This window comes from Panthera leo, chromosome B3 (genome assembly GCF_018350215.1).
Source record: "Panthera leo isolate Ple1 chromosome B3, P.leo_Ple1_pat1.1, whole genome shotgun sequence".
NCBI lineage: Eukaryota > Metazoa > Chordata > Mammalia > Carnivora > Felidae > Panthera > Panthera leo.
This window is the reverse complement of record NC_056684.1, coordinates 14,293,961-14,303,568: the sequence shown is the minus strand read 5'-3', so window position 1 is coordinate 14,303,568 and position 9,608 is coordinate 14,293,961. Positions and strand designations below refer to the sequence as shown.

Genomic DNA, 9,608 nt, shown 5'->3' with positions numbered 1-9,608 from the left:
CTTCCCAGCTCATTCAGTTAATAGAGGTTTACTAGCATTTCTCTGCCCTGTTTCTATATTTCTAAGAGAACAATCTCATGAGGTCAGATCGGGTCAGCTGGGCATCCATAGCTCAGTGGTCTATGGCCAGACTGCCAAGAAAATCTACCTAGGGACCTGAATGTTGGTATAAAGAGAAGCTCCGAGAATAAGATGTGAGACCTAAAATTGTACATTAGTTTTCTGTGTCACTATTATTCATTCTACAAAAAGTAAAAATAAATAAATAAAAATAAACTTTTCCCCAAATTTATTCCTAAGACTATGTTTGTATCCTTTTATTCTCAGGTTCTTTATTCTTGTTGTCGTTGGTTCATACGTGAGTACCCTTCTCTTCTCTAAATAATCCCTCCTCTCCTGGGCCCTTTGCTCCAAGCTACCAACGTCCCCAGTCTTTTTAGTGGACTTCATTTAAGCTACATTTCAAGGCCGCTCCAACTATATCTCGTTCTATCTTTATAGATACCCTTAGGAAACAATATTTTTCCCCACTTAACTCTTTCTCCTGGTTAATTCCTCCATGCACCAAGGACAGCGGATGATGGATTCTGTAGTTTAATGAATGGGCCACATCAGGGAACAGATTAAAAGATTGGACACTGCACAACAACTTGACCATTTTGATGATTCCATTTGAAACCAGGAGTTGTCTTTTTCACTATTCTGCATCAATCAGTTTAAAGAAAACTCTACGAAGGAGATTGCAACCAGCCAAGGCACAACTATGGTAAGACATGGTGGCCGTAGAAGAGATTTTTAGGTTTTCGTGGTGGTGGTGGTGGTGGTTAGGGGATGTGGTCACTCTGGTGACCTATGCTTCACGGAGGCCCACCTGGAAGGGAAGAAGAACATAGTCATCAATTTATCAGCTTAAAATATGGCTTCTCCGGAACCTCTCCCAGGATTATTCCTTTGCCTAGAACGTAGCAAAAATGGCAGCATGGTGAGTTAACACTTTCATTACATCTTGGCGGTTCCCTCACAGTGTCCAATATTGATCACCTTCCCTTATATGTCACAGAGGTGCAGTTAGGGTCTCAAGTGCAATTTATTCCTAAATTAGGAATAGGTATTCTTAAGTGGGTATTCATAACTCAGGCACTGCCCCATATACGTGGAATATAGGGATATTTAAAGCGTCTGCTTTGTATGTATTAAAGCAATCTGTGCTTTTATTTTGGCTTACAAATCAATACATAATTTAATTTAATTTACATTTAGGCAGCAAATGAATGGCTTAAGAAATATTATATTCAATTATAATATGCATACATTAGGAAATCTTATTAGAATCTTCCATTTCTTTTTTTGTTGCTTGTCTTTCTTGATAAAATAAGATTTTATATAGTGTTGGTTGCTGGTTTGCACTATTTTTTGGTATCCTCCCTGATCAAACATCCCTAAAATATGTATTAATGTTTTCTTTAATTGATTTTTGAACCTATCTTTTATTTCCGCATCTGTAACTTGGAGACTGTATATGTATATGCAGCTTCTTTAAATGCTGAATTACTGGGTCCTTTGAAAGAAGTTATAGAGCGAAAAAACTAAAATTTGCTGTCTTGGTTAAGCTTGTAGTTCCTGAGCCGAATTCCGGAACTACCCTGGCTTGTCTCACTCTGTCCTTCTTTATGCTGGAAATTCCTCTGGACTTCCAAATGGTTTTCTTTTCTCCAGTTTTCAGAGTTTGAAAACTTTGATTTGGGAAGCTTCTGGAGCAATTGAACGCATAATACCGAAGGAAGCAAGGTTTTCTGTTTTGGTTTGCTTTTGCTTTCTAATGTACGTGAGACCCTTCAGCCCACTTGAAATCTCTGAAGAGTGAGCCAATATTGCCTGCCACGTTCATCTTGAAACGCTTCTATTCTTGAAATTACCTTTTCATTGGTTTCCTTGACATTTCGTTCTTGAATCAGCTCCCAGCAGCCTCAATTCTCAACATTTTAAGGTCTTATTTATCAGGTCTTCCTTCTTTGCCAACCTTCTAAATTTAATGGGCTGTGCATCTTGCTATTTTATTCATCACGTTTACTTTTTTTTTTTTTTTAATCTGGACATTTACGATATTACTCTGTCTCCTTGTTTGCCATTTGTCTCCATTTCCACCCTCATTTACAATGACTATCTTCTTAGAGATAGTTTCATGCCTTAAAACCCTCCCCAAATGCCATCTGTTTTCCCATAATTTGCAAAAGAAATTCCAAGAATTTCGTATGAGAATCAAGCATTTTCTGGCCCAATTTACCTATTTTATGTTCTAATGTTCTCTAAACTTCCCACACCCCAGGCATCCACGAAAACCATTCATGTGCTTTCAAATTTCCTGTTGTGGTGGGCAACTGGTCCATTCCTGGAATTCAGTGTCTTAATCTGACTATTAGAATCATATCCATGCACTTTAACTGTTTTCTGTATTATGTGTATTTTACCACAATCATAGAAGAATTTTCATTTGGAGGGTCTCAGATCAAATGCAACCATCTGATGGAAGCCTTCCCAGTCCCCACTACTTCTGGGTCCTCTGTGTTTGCATAGCATACTACATGTGTCTTTAAGTTACCGGTATTATGTTCTGTCTTACATTATGTTTGTTTATACAGCTATCTCCTTCATGGAAATACACGCTGCTTGTGTGTTTCTTGATCCCTCCCAGCTCCTAGCGAAAAAAATGCCTTGATTACATGAAGCCTAGAGTGCACGATGTGAAGGGGCAGAACTACTCTAAGGTGCAATGAATGGAAACTATGTTGGAAGGGAAGCGAGAGAGAAGACAGTCAAGTAAGTATCTTGGTGGGGAAGAATCTGGAAAGGCTAATCTCTAATCTCTCGTTCCCCAACAATTAGTACCATCCATTATGACTTACTAAACTAGGAAGTGTATTATTAAAAGTAAGAGATCTTGAATTTGGATCCACCCCTATGAAATCAAAACCAGAATGGAATTCTTGCAAGGAATAGTTAATTTCATGAAACTGGACACATAGTGCAGACGTTAAGAAAATCTAAGCAACTCTGGCCAAATTCTTCTAGAGTGAATTGCCCAAAATTATGTGGACAGGTACAGAGACTACAATTAACAAGGCGGGGGGCGGGGGGCGGGTGGTAAATGGACCTGGAATACTTATTTGGCACTTTTAGGAAGGGATGGCTTTTATTTGTGTGCCGTTGACCAAAGAATTTTTCTTCTCTCTTTGGAAAGGGCATTGAACTGAAATACAAAATGTAAGTTGGGACGTGAAGAAGGGAAGGAATACCTTATTGATCAGCCAGATAAACCAAATTCACCCTGGGGCGTCAGTCTCATCCTGAACCTAAAAGACCCTCACTCATATAATATCTACACAAAGTAAGCAGTTTACAAATATTTCCAAATGCTTCTTCTCAGAATATCCTATCGGAAGCCTTAGCTCACCATCCCAACACCGGTATATAATTCTTCACAAGATGACTCTCTCCTCTTTCCTTAAATCTTCTCTTTAATAATCTCTTCCCCTCATATCAAAAATAGGGAGTCAGCGTATGCTGTGCTTTGTGGCCGTAAGTGCAATATCCGACAAAATAAAGCTTACCGTAGCTTTCTAGCGAAAGCAATTAAGAGAGAAAGCCATGTTTTTCCCCCTCTGTAAACCATAACCAAATGTTGCCTCCAGAGGAAGACATGGAAAATCATTTTGTGAGACTTGTCCCTCACCATCCGACATTAATAACGCTCAATGACAACAGTTACTTGTAATGTCACAACTGGTGGCCCTTTCTAAACAGTGGAGTTATTGATATATGCACATGGCATTTACTAAAAATCCTAATTTCAAAATGTCATCTCTGAAAGACCTCTTCATGTTCTTGCTAGAGACTATCAACTGTGAGAACCCATTGCTACCTTCTTCAGGGTGAGTTTTTCTTGTTTTCTTGAAATGTCTCAAATTTTTAAAGGTCTCTGACAAGAGCTAAGACCTTTCAGACCCTGGCTTACTTACATCAAATTACATTGGGCTACCAGAGGCATACATAGGAGGACCTCGAGGTGAAATGGTTACTTTTATGTGTCCATTTGGCTGAGCCATGGACGTTGCATCAGACGTTATTTTGAGTGTTTTCATGAGAACGTTTTTTTAGTGAAACTGACCTTTACACAACAGACCAAGTAAAGCAGATCGTCTTCTTTAATGTGAATGGGCCTTTTCCAAACAGTGGAAGGCCTGAAAATACAAATCAGACCCTTCTGTGGGTAAGAGGGCACTCCTCTGGCCTGACGGCCTTCAAGCTGAGACACGGTGTTTTTCCTGCCCTCAGACTGGAAATAGAAACCTGGGCTCTTTTTTTAGGTCGCTAGCTTGCTGGCCTTTGGACTGGCTATGCCACTCGCTCTCCTGGGTCTGGGGCTTGCCAGGGGTGCATCTTGAACTTCTCAGCTTCCGTAACCACATGAGCCAATTGGTCAAAGTCAATCTCTGTCTCTCTTTCTCTCTCTCTCATCTCCCCCACCCCTAGAGCAGTACAACTGGAAACACGAAGCCATTTTAAACAGTAGATCTCCATAACCAGTGCATCCATAGTTCTCTAAAACACATCGGAAAGCACACACACACACACACACACACACAGATTCATGCTGATATCCAAATCAGGCTCTCAATACGTATGTTCAACTGTTGCTTTCATTTTGCAAGAAAAAAAACATTCCTAGGGACAGAATTAAACCTAGGAATATACTCTTCAGATGAAAAAGCGTGATTACATTTACTGATTCAATAGTGTCCTCTTTTAAAAAAAAAAAAATGACAAAACGTTCGCATGTATGTGTGTTTATACACCTTACTGTTTAAGCTACAAATAAGCCACGGGCGTTTAAGTGCAGTTGTGTTTGTGAGTTAAAGCGAGAAGAGCAAACATATCATTAGCTCTCCAACCATGTGATTATATGGTCTTAGCATGACTCATGGTGAAACATGACAGCTCGTATGAACACTAGATATTCACAGAGAGTAATGTGTAAAAGATACTTTTCTGTAATTGGTCCCAGGGCAAAGGGCTGATAGCTTGTATAAAAGCCTCTAGATATGCATTTGGTCTGGCTTCTAATTAGTGAAGCAAAAAAGAGCTGAACTTTGGAAATTGTGATGAGTCCGTGATCTTTTTTTTTCCTTTAAGGAAATAATCACTTTGCCCTTGAACTCCAAAAGGCCTTGAAATCAACTGATTCTCCTCTTAAGCTCCTTAACAAGCATGGGGATTAGAGGCAAGCAGTGTAGAATGGTTCATATTAGATATAAATGATAATGGACAATAGAAATTCACCTATGAATCAAGTATAGGCACTCTGAGCAAGTTCCTTTCACTGAGTTTATTATTTTTTTACAAGATATTGTGATTCCCCTGTTGCAAAAAACCATGTGTGATGCAGATTGATGATAAGAACCCTGGAGAGACTGAAGTCAAATGCAGAGTTCTACTTAAGAGCAGTTCTTTGTAAAATGTTGTCAGCGGTGAGAGCGTTATGTTAATTAAATCAAATGTATCATGAAAACCGAAATATAATAAAAATCACTGCTTATATATTTATTTCTTTTTTATTAAAATGAATCAGTGAAACCCCATAACTTCTTTATTGCTGTAAAGAAATAAAATTGCCAACGAAAAAAAAAAAGAAATCACCCCAGCCTTCTCATTTCTAGTCCCGAATCCTGTGCATGTCTTAAAACGCAGTTCTTAACTATACCAGGAAGTAAATAGACACTACATCCAAGAGGTCTCTCTGGGCCATATCCATTTTGGGCAAGATTCTGCTGATCTGTGTGTGTAGTTCTTTTCCTGACTGCTGATCCCATTCTCACCCCTTGAAAGAAGAGTTTGACTTAGTGTCGTTCACCTTGAAGGGAGACAACGTTCTGCACACAGTCTGAAGATGCGGCATGAATTACCTCTCCCTCTGCCACCCACCCCCAAGAAGAGAATAAAGTGTAATGGAGCAAGGAAGAGGGTGGGAGAGGGAAGGACAGAGATGTGAAATACAGCAGGTTTGGGAAAAGGATATAGCCTTTGTGATTAATATTAAAGTTCTGGGCTCACAGACATCAAATTTTATTCTCTCTTCCTGAGATTTGGATGAACCTTACCATACCTGGCTTGGAACAAGAGTGCCAGATTAAGTGATGCTAAATATCAGGGATGAAAATGTCTTTACATTTTCTGCTTCTTCTAAAACCCTAAAGGTTCCACTGAGTATCAGAAAAGATCCTGCAGGCTTCATAACTTGTCAATATCATACACCCCTTGACCTGCCCGGACTCTCTGTTCTTTTTCTCCCATCTTGCCTACATAGTCTCTTTAACACGTGTTTGGATTGAATAAAAATTTCTTTTTAAAACTTATTTATTTGTTTATTTATTTATTTATTTATTTATTTATTTTGAGGGGGGCAGGGGTTGAGAGAGGGGGAGAGAGAGAATCCCAAGCAGGCTTCATACTGTCGGTGCACAGCCCGACACAGTGCTCAGTCCCACGGACTGTGAGATCATGACCTGAGCTGAAATCGAGAGTTAGACGCTCAACCGAATGAGCCACCCGGATGCCCTGGATTTAATAAGTATTTAGATGGATTGATAGACTTTTCACTTCAAAGTGAATCTGAGGTTTCGTTGATCAAATTTTGACTCTAGAGAAGTTTCTAGCACAGTAGTTCAATTATAGTTATGTATTTAGCTCATATATACTGAACATATGTTGTGTTCCAAGCACTGTGTTAGGGCTGAGGATACAAAGTTGAGGAAGGCACGGTCACTGGCCTCAAGAACCGAGTGACTGAGGGTATAGCCAGGATGCCAGCCAGGTACAGAGTCTGCCATGGCAGATGGGAAGGGCAGGTTCAGGGAAAGTTGGTGAGAGGCCTGTGTATTTTTTATATGAGTGGAGAGGACTGTGGCAAACTAAAGAGTGGACTCCATGTTTACAGGGAGCAGTTGAAAATCAGCTCCAATCTTTGCTATGCAAGAATGCTAGGCAATCACACCAGATCTCCTGTGGTTATAGAAAGCTGGCATATTTTATTAAAAATTGCAAAGTAATTTCATCAGTTCCATTTTTTAAAACATTTTCACAAAACATGGTTTGTGCCCTTTGTTATAAGGGTTGCCCATCCATTCAATTTAACCTCATCATGCTATTACTGACTATAATTGGGATCCTTCTCACATCAATGTAGAATATAGTTATTCCTCATCAACAGTGGCTTTTCCAAGAAGGACATCTGACCTGGGAGGTTTCCAGTTTATTCGTCAGGATGGGGGTGGGGGGGATGTGATGCAATAAGAATTGACTCCATGATTGCGGTGGTTTGCAAACAACACAGATGCATTTCTCACTTCCATTATAAATCCATTATGTAGGTAGCAAACGTGTTGCAGGTTATCTTCTCTTTGGGCCCAGGCCCATAGACTAGCCTCTATCTAGAATATTAGTGAGCATGAAGAGCAACAGAAAAGAAACACACCCTGTGTCTTAAGTTTTCTGCTTGGAATCGACACCCAATACCTTGGATCACAATACATTTGCTAAAGCAAGGCACTTGGCCACGGGTTGGGGAAGTAGAGTCTTTACCCATCGAGGTGAGAGAAGTTGACATTTGTGAACAGTAATATGACCGAAAAAGTGCTTTTGACCAGTTCAGCATCATTAAAGAGCTCCCATGGGGAGATAGTGAAATCTTTTGTATCCTCGGGGTTGATTTCCTTTGTGTTAGGAAATCACCAAGTATGGCGGCCCTTCAGTGAAGAGAATAAAAACAAGCATCTGGCTTTTGTTCTAGAGGAAAGATGGATGTGTTAACCGTCCTATTTAGTAATTTGAACTGGAGGAATTTGGAACCTTGTCAAAGGTTGAAAAATGATCAAAAAGAAAGATGTAATGCTCTTTATATGGAGTTATTTACCACTTGTTTACAGATTGTCTATTACTGTTTCCATACTATAATAGCAAATTGTTGCCACAGAGCCTATAGGTTTACAAAGCCTGAAACATTTATTATCTGGCCTTGACCTAAAAGCTTATTGATCTCTGACCTCGTTGAAAGGTTACTGTGATTTTTTTGAGCCACAAGTTCATTTGTTCATTACGTAAATGTATATTTATAATCATTATATGCCCAATTTTGTGCGAGATGGTGGCTATATTAATGAACAAAATAGATACGGGTCCTGTCTTTTTGAAAATTATAATTTAGTGGAGAAGACATATTAAACAATCACCTAAATGAATACAAAAAAAAATCACGTGAAGTCATGTGAGGCAAAGAATAAGGGCTCACAGGCACGCAAAATAAAAGAAACTAATTTAAATTGGGAAGTTCGCCACATCTTTCTATGATCCAGAGCGGAGATTTGGAATCTGAGTTAACTAAGTGGTGATTCTGTCAGGTGCAGAAGTCCTAAGAAAGTAGAAAGCATACCACGTATAAAGAAATGAAAGGCATTTAGTCATGCTAGTGTGAAATAACAGACTCTCGAGACTGCAGTTCTCAGGAGAGTTACGGAAGGTAAAATCAACAGAATCTGGTTGCATCAGAAACACCCACAAGTGAGAGCAGAGAACTAAGAAGGACATTTAGTTTCTGACTTCCCCGGCAGGATGGATGGTTGATGAAGTAGGAACATGAATGGAACCAAGTTTGGAAAGAGGGTTTGTAAAGAACCTAAGTTTATTCACAGACGTGGTGAACATCCCAATGAAGATGAGCATTGGAGTCTAAATCTTCGAGTCTAAATCTTTGAGCTTAAGAACAATTTGAGTAACCCGCGTAGATCAGAGCCTGTACAAGGAAACTATACAGAGTGAAGAGGCTTGGGACTGAGTCTTAAAGACTTTCAACACATCGTAGCTGAGTTGAAGAGGATAGGAGAGGGCCAAGGCAAACCCAACCATCGTTTCACAGAAACCAATGGAAGACGGTGTTGGAAGGAGGAAGGAATCCTCAGATGTGCTATTAGGACATTAAACGAGAAGCTTGTGACAGTGATTGTGGTAAACGCCCTCAGAAACGACTGTGGAAAATGACAACAATGGTTGCAAGGGGATTTGGGTGGCACCACCATGAGTCAGTCACAGCAGAGGAGAGGAGATTCTTTCAGAAGACTGACTATAATTCCTGCAAAGGTCTCTAGCATCTTCCCTTTCAGACTGAGTACTCCTGGAGAGAGTCCTTGACAACCTCCGAAGAAGATGTGAAATCCTGACACTTAGGAGAAGCGGCTCAGAGTTGCAACAATTTAATATTTAAATGGTTGGGGCACCTGGGTGACTCAGTTAAGCGTCCGACCCTTGGTTTCAGTTCAGGTCGTGATCTCACGGTTCATGGGATCGAGCCCTGTGTCCAGCCCTGGGCTAACAGTGCAGAACCTACCTTAGTCTCTCGCCACCTCTCTCTCTCCCCCTCTCAAAATAAAGAAATTAAAAAAATAAATACATGTTACATTGTTATTGTTATTTTATTTTGTTCTTCACTTCGTATAAGCTAACCAGAGCTTCTCTTGCTAAAAATTAACAAACAGTTGAAAACTTCCATGAAGTGTTTTGCA

The 9,608-nt window shown here is 39.8% G+C and overlaps 1 long non-coding RNA gene across 2 annotated transcripts; it reads left to right on the top strand.

Moving 5' to 3' along the window:
• The first annotated feature begins 325 nt into the window (after window positions 1-325).
• LOC122221128 lies at window positions 326-5,564 on the top strand. 2 transcript variants are annotated; one of them, XR_006203089.1, is made up of 4 exons: window positions 326-358; window positions 575-766; window positions 2,640-2,817; window positions 5,402-5,564. It is a non-coding gene; the product is annotated as an uncharacterized LOC122221128 (long non-coding RNA). The 2 variants fall into 2 exon arrangements; XR_006203088.1 differs by having other exon boundaries at window positions 570-766.
• The last annotated feature ends 4,044 nt before the right edge of the window (window positions 5,565-9,608 follow it).